Source organism: Tupaia chinensis, unplaced genomic scaffold (assembly GCF_000334495.1).
Source record: "Tupaia chinensis unplaced genomic scaffold, TupChi_1.0 Scaffold000682_1, whole genome shotgun sequence".
In the NCBI taxonomy this organism is placed as follows: Eukaryota; Metazoa; Chordata; class Mammalia; order Scandentia; family Tupaiidae; genus Tupaia; species Tupaia belangeri.
In genome coordinates this window covers 1038224-1043780 of record NW_006160205.1, presented here as the reverse complement: position 1 = coordinate 1043780, position 5557 = coordinate 1038224, and positions in this window count along the sequence as shown.

Genomic DNA, 5557 nt, shown 5'->3' with positions numbered 1-5557 from the left:
AGCAGGAAGAAGAGCACAAATTGCCAGTCCCTGTCGCTAGAAAGAAAGAGCTAGCAGAGAGTGGGTAACAGCCAGTGGGAACCAGTAGTTCTTTCTGCCCATCAAAAAGAATCCACCTTGTGTCTGCGGGTATTTTTCAACCGTAGTCTCTACAAGCCTAAAAAACAGAGTGTCTAGGAATGCCTGACACAGGGCTTGAGGGGGATGAGACAAGGTTCGATATTCTCAATAGGGGCAATTTTGTACTCTCTATTCCTTCCATGGGACATTTATCAATATCTGGAGATAGTTTTGGTTGTCACAACTGGGGGATGCTATGGGCATCTAGAAGGCCGAGGCCAGGGGTGCTGCTTGACATCCTACAGTGCTCAACAGCCTCTCACCACAGAGGACTGTCCAGCCCGAGGTGTCAGTAGCACAGAGCGGAGGGACCCTGGCCCAGGTGAACACTGCTTCCTGCTCTTCTCTCAAGGGACCTTCACTGTGGAGAAGCTTTCTTCTCTCTTGATATTTTCTCCCCAAAAGGCAGATTAGAGAAGAAATGCAACAATCACTCTATAACTGTTTTCACCCATTTACAAAAAAGTGTAATAAACTCAAAGCCTTTGAGAAAGAAGTGGAAAGTAACATCCATTATTTTTACTTACCTTTTTTTTTAATACTTATCATCAAAAGAGGAATAACTTACTATAAGTTATTTCTATTTTTCATATTTCATTTTTGGTTTTATTGCTTTATTTAGTGGGTTGTTGGAAAAGTCATGATGTATTTTTCTATGCAAAAATGTGTCACAACTTTTCCAATGACCCCATGTATTAGAGACTCCTGGGTAGGGGCAACACCTTTTCTTTTTTGGTATGTTTCAAAAAGAACTTTCCCCACACCAACCCCGTAGGCATGCTGGTGCCTTCCTTGGGCCACACACTGCAATGAAAGCCTCACTGCACACGTGACAGGTGTCAGGTCACTTCCCAATCAGACTGTAGCTCTCTAAGGAGCCCTGCAATGTGACGTGGAGGCTGGCAGGCTGGCAGGCTGGGAAGGGTCCTCCTTGTGCAGCAATGTCCTATGACATGGGAAGTGTTCAGTGACCTTGGGCTCTGCCCACACATTGCCAGTAGTGCCCTTAATCATTATCATAGCAACAACAGAAAGCACCTCCTTTCCTCTCTCTCTCTTCCTTGTAATGACAGCACGTGTGCATGTGTGCAAGAGAGAGGGAGGGAGGAAGAGAGAGAGAGAGACCCTCACTAGGGGTTTTGTCACACCATGATCTCCTTTCTTCAGCCTTCCAGCTCCTCAGGATCCCACCTTGCATGTTTTCAGGCTGACCTGGAATTCGGAACCCTCAGTCACCCTGTGGCTTCCAGCCTTGCTGGGAACTCGTGTTACTGCTGCAGCACCGTGGTTGGCCCACCTCCACACATTTCAGAAGGCCTGTAGGTGAGGTGATAGCTACTCCCATTCAGAAACAACTGGGGGAAGCAGGGAAAGGGTCTCATTCACATTTGTTTCCCAGTGGCTGGCACATAGCAGGCTATCGATAAATGTTTATTGAAGTGACCAGTGAATGACTATTTGTCTCAACAGTAAATAAACAAAGTATTTCATCCATTCCCAAAATACATAGTCTCATTTCTTAATAAATTATGTATTGAGACTCAGCAGTGGTAGTACAAGAGGGAGAGCACCACTGTGCAGTGGCTAAAGCCACGTGAGAGATCTTGGTTCTATTCCTAGAATAATCTAAATAGCCTGGGTGTTGTGGCTTGCTTGTGATTCTGGCTAACTCGGGGCTGGGGCAGAAGGATCACGATGTGGTAAGAGCCTGTCAAAAATACCCATCTCTCTCTTTCCCATTTTAAAAAATTATGTGTTGGGTTTAGCAGGTGGTGTGGTGGTTAAAGGTGCTGGACTCTCACGTGGCCGTCTGCAGTTTGAGTCCTGGACCTGGCAGCTTTCTTTCTCACTTTCTGTCTCCCTCTGGTGAGTGCGCATGCCCTATAGCAACTTGAAAATATAAATCAATTAAATTTATTTTTTTTAAAATTGTGTTGAATGTGGGACCAGCAGTTAGCGTAATGGCTATGTCGCTGGACTCCCACATAGTTGACCGCGGTTCGCGTCCCAGACCCGGTGGCTTAAAACTCATGCCGGGTGCGTGTGTGTACGTGCCCAAGATCCCGAGAGGAGAATGGAGGAGAAGGAATTGTGGTGTGGCCATCCCCCCTGGGGGGTGATTTCTCGCTTTCTGTCTCTATGTCTCTCTCTGTCTGTCTGGCGAGCGCACACGCCCTATAGCAAAAACCTCTCAAAAAAAAAATTGTGTTGCATGTGCATTATGCTTCAGGAAGGGAGCATGTGCCTAGACACACATCTCTGTCTGGGTGTGTTAGAGAGGGGGCAGCCAGACATTTAAACAAGTAACATGAGAGGGCAGGACTGCCACAAGGGATCCTAGCAGAGATACATGAGAGGACAGAGTAGGGGATGCTTCCCTGAGGTCCTGACATTTATGCTGAGACCTGAAGGCTGAGTGGAGGAGGCCATGAAAGAGCAAAGAGAGAATAATGCACAAAAAGGGAGGACCATACTGTCAGGCCTTGCATTTTACCCACTTTTACTAGTGAGTTCATGGAGCAGCTACTGGAAATCCTTGCCAGGTCAGATTTCAGAAGTCACCTGAGCAGCTGTAAAACTACTTGAAGGAGATGATGGTCCCAAGGACGCCCATACAGATCAGAGGGAAAGGGCTGACCTTCTTACTTAAAGAAGAAACAGTGGCACTCTTGCGACTGACCTCCCACCCCCATATCTTGTCACCTTTTATTTACACTTAATTTACATGTACTTCAACAATGATAAAAATAAAATAGCAATAAATTGGTTTTCATAGCACCCCCTCCTTTTTTTATTTTTAACTAAATACATAGAGGCAGCTCTAGTTATGTCATCAGTTGATTCTCGCATTTTCCCAAAGTCAAGTGGACAAAGCAATTTGGGCTCCATTTCCTGGGTAAAGAAACTGAGGCACAGAGAAGCTGGAAGATTTGGCAAAGATCAGGGGAAAGTGCATTTTCAAATGGTGTAGTTGCTAATTTGTCAGTCTTGCTACTTTAATTGGGAGATAAATACACATTTTTCTTTTGTATTTATAAATTATATTTTGCTTTATTTACCAACATTTATTTATTAAAATTTGTAAGATATTGTTTGAATCGCTATAACAAGAGTCCCAGAAATGGAGTGGCTTAAAACAGAAATCTGTTTCTCATAGTCCTACAGGCTAGGAAGTCCAAGATCAAAGTGCCGGCCAGTTTGGTTTCTGGTGAGGGCCCTGGTCTCCTTATCACCTTCTAAGAGTACTTTCAGGAGAGCCCTAGCCCCGTGAACTAATCTGAACTCAATTACCTCTCCAAAGTTCCACAGTCACATACCTTCCCATTGGAGATTAGGGCTTCAAACATGAATTCTGGGCAGACTCAAATATTCAGGCCATAGCAGCCATAGGTATTTCTAGCACCGAGAGTAGTCCAGAGACTATATGTGACAAAAAGCCCATCTTTGGGGCTTATCCAATCTAAGTAAGAATATGACAATGATGGAAAGAAGAAAAATCTAAGACGAAATATAACAATTTATTTTTAATGGGTGATAAGAGAGCAGTTACTTGCAACTCAATGGCTCTTCACTCCTAGACAATGAAGGGGAGAAGAAAAAAAAAAAAGATACATGGAAATCTAGACTCTGCAAGGACTGAGAACACTACCCAGGCTCAGTTACAATTGTACTCAAATGGAAAACAGAAAACATCCAGTATAAATAGCTCGCAAAGTATTAAATACGTGGCCAGGTATATACTCTTACTATCAAACAAATATGAGCAATTATAAAAATTTGGTTATAAAAATAGACCAATTTCCTAGTATCAGTAAAAATACAGAATAATTTGGTAGGATTATTGCTAGGAATTTAAACTATTTGGCCCTCAACAGCAAAAGCGATAGCAAAGTCTAGCATACAAAAATAAAACAAACAGAAAAAAAAACAAAAAAGAGGCATAAAGGTATTTCTTGTATCTTGCTATCCCCAAATTTACTTTGGAGATGACAGCTGTGACATACTGTTCTCAACCACAAAATGGATTGTCTACAAGAAGAAAAAGCAGCAGAAAACAACATGCTACAGGCCTTATTGCCAGTATTTTATGAAGTTGAGAAAACAGTTTTGTATTCTTCAGAACAAAAGTTCAGGGAGCATTAGTTTGTATTTTAGAGGAATGAAGAGAAGAATTGTATGTTCTGGCCTTGAATCAGTAACAGAGAAAGATACTGGGATTTTGTTCTGAAGGAGCTTGCAACAGTGAAATTTAAGGTAGACTTCCTCATCCTAAGAAATTTCCATTATTATCTCAGTCTGGTGGGCTCATAGGTAATTTTGGTTTATTTTTCACATATTTTGGCAGATAATGCTTGTTGTCTGTCCCCCCTTTTCTGAGATTTTGTTGGTGGCTATTTGCTATGCTTCTGGGATGAACCATAATTGATCTAAGGAAGGGTACAACACCTCACTCATAATAAGATAGAAAGTGAAGATTTTTCAAGTGTTCTGGAAGAGATGTCCCTCTTTGAAAAGCTAGAATAACACAAGAAGAATTTTGTCAGCCTATGAAATTCAACATTGTTAGTCATTAGGGAAATACAAATCAAAACCACAATAATATACCCTATCTTAGATTGATTATAATAAAAAAGATGGACTATAACAAATGCTGGCAAAGATGTGGAGACATTGGAACCCCGAAACATTGCTGCTGGGAATGTAAAATAGTACAACCACAGTGGAAAAGTGGGATTCTTCCAAACATAAACAGGATTATCATGAGATCTAGCAATTCCATTCTAGATTAATGCTCTAGAGAAGTAAAAACAGGTATTTAAAAAGACTGCACAGATGTTCACAGCAACACTATTCATAATAGCTAAAAGGTGGGAAACAATCGATATGTCTATCGACTAATGAATAGATTTTTTAAGAAAGTGTAGGGGCCAGCAGGTGGCGTGGTAGTTAAGGGCCCTGGAATCCCACATACTAGACCAAGGTTGGAGTACTGGACCTGGCAGCTTGCTTTCTTACTTTCCCTCTCATACTCTTGTCCCTCTCTGGTCAAAATAAATAAGTAAATAAAGTTAAATAAAATAATTCTTAAAAAAATTTTTTTTAAAGTGGTACATCCCATTACACATAGGTATACTACATATTCCTGTTCACAACATCTTTATTTAGAATAGTCCAAAGAGGGGACCAGCAGTTAGTGTAATGGCTGTGTCGCTAGACTCCCATGTAGTCGACTGTGGTTCGCATCCTGGATCCAGTGGTTTAAAACTCATGCCAGGGGCATGTACGTGCGTGCCCAAGATCCCGAGAGGAGAATGGAGGAGAAGTGATTGCAGCGTGGCCATCTCCCCTGGGAGGTGATTTCTCGCTTTCTGTCTCTCTGTCTGTCTCTGCCTGTCTGGCAAGTGCATGTGCTCTATAGCAAAAACCTCTAAAAACA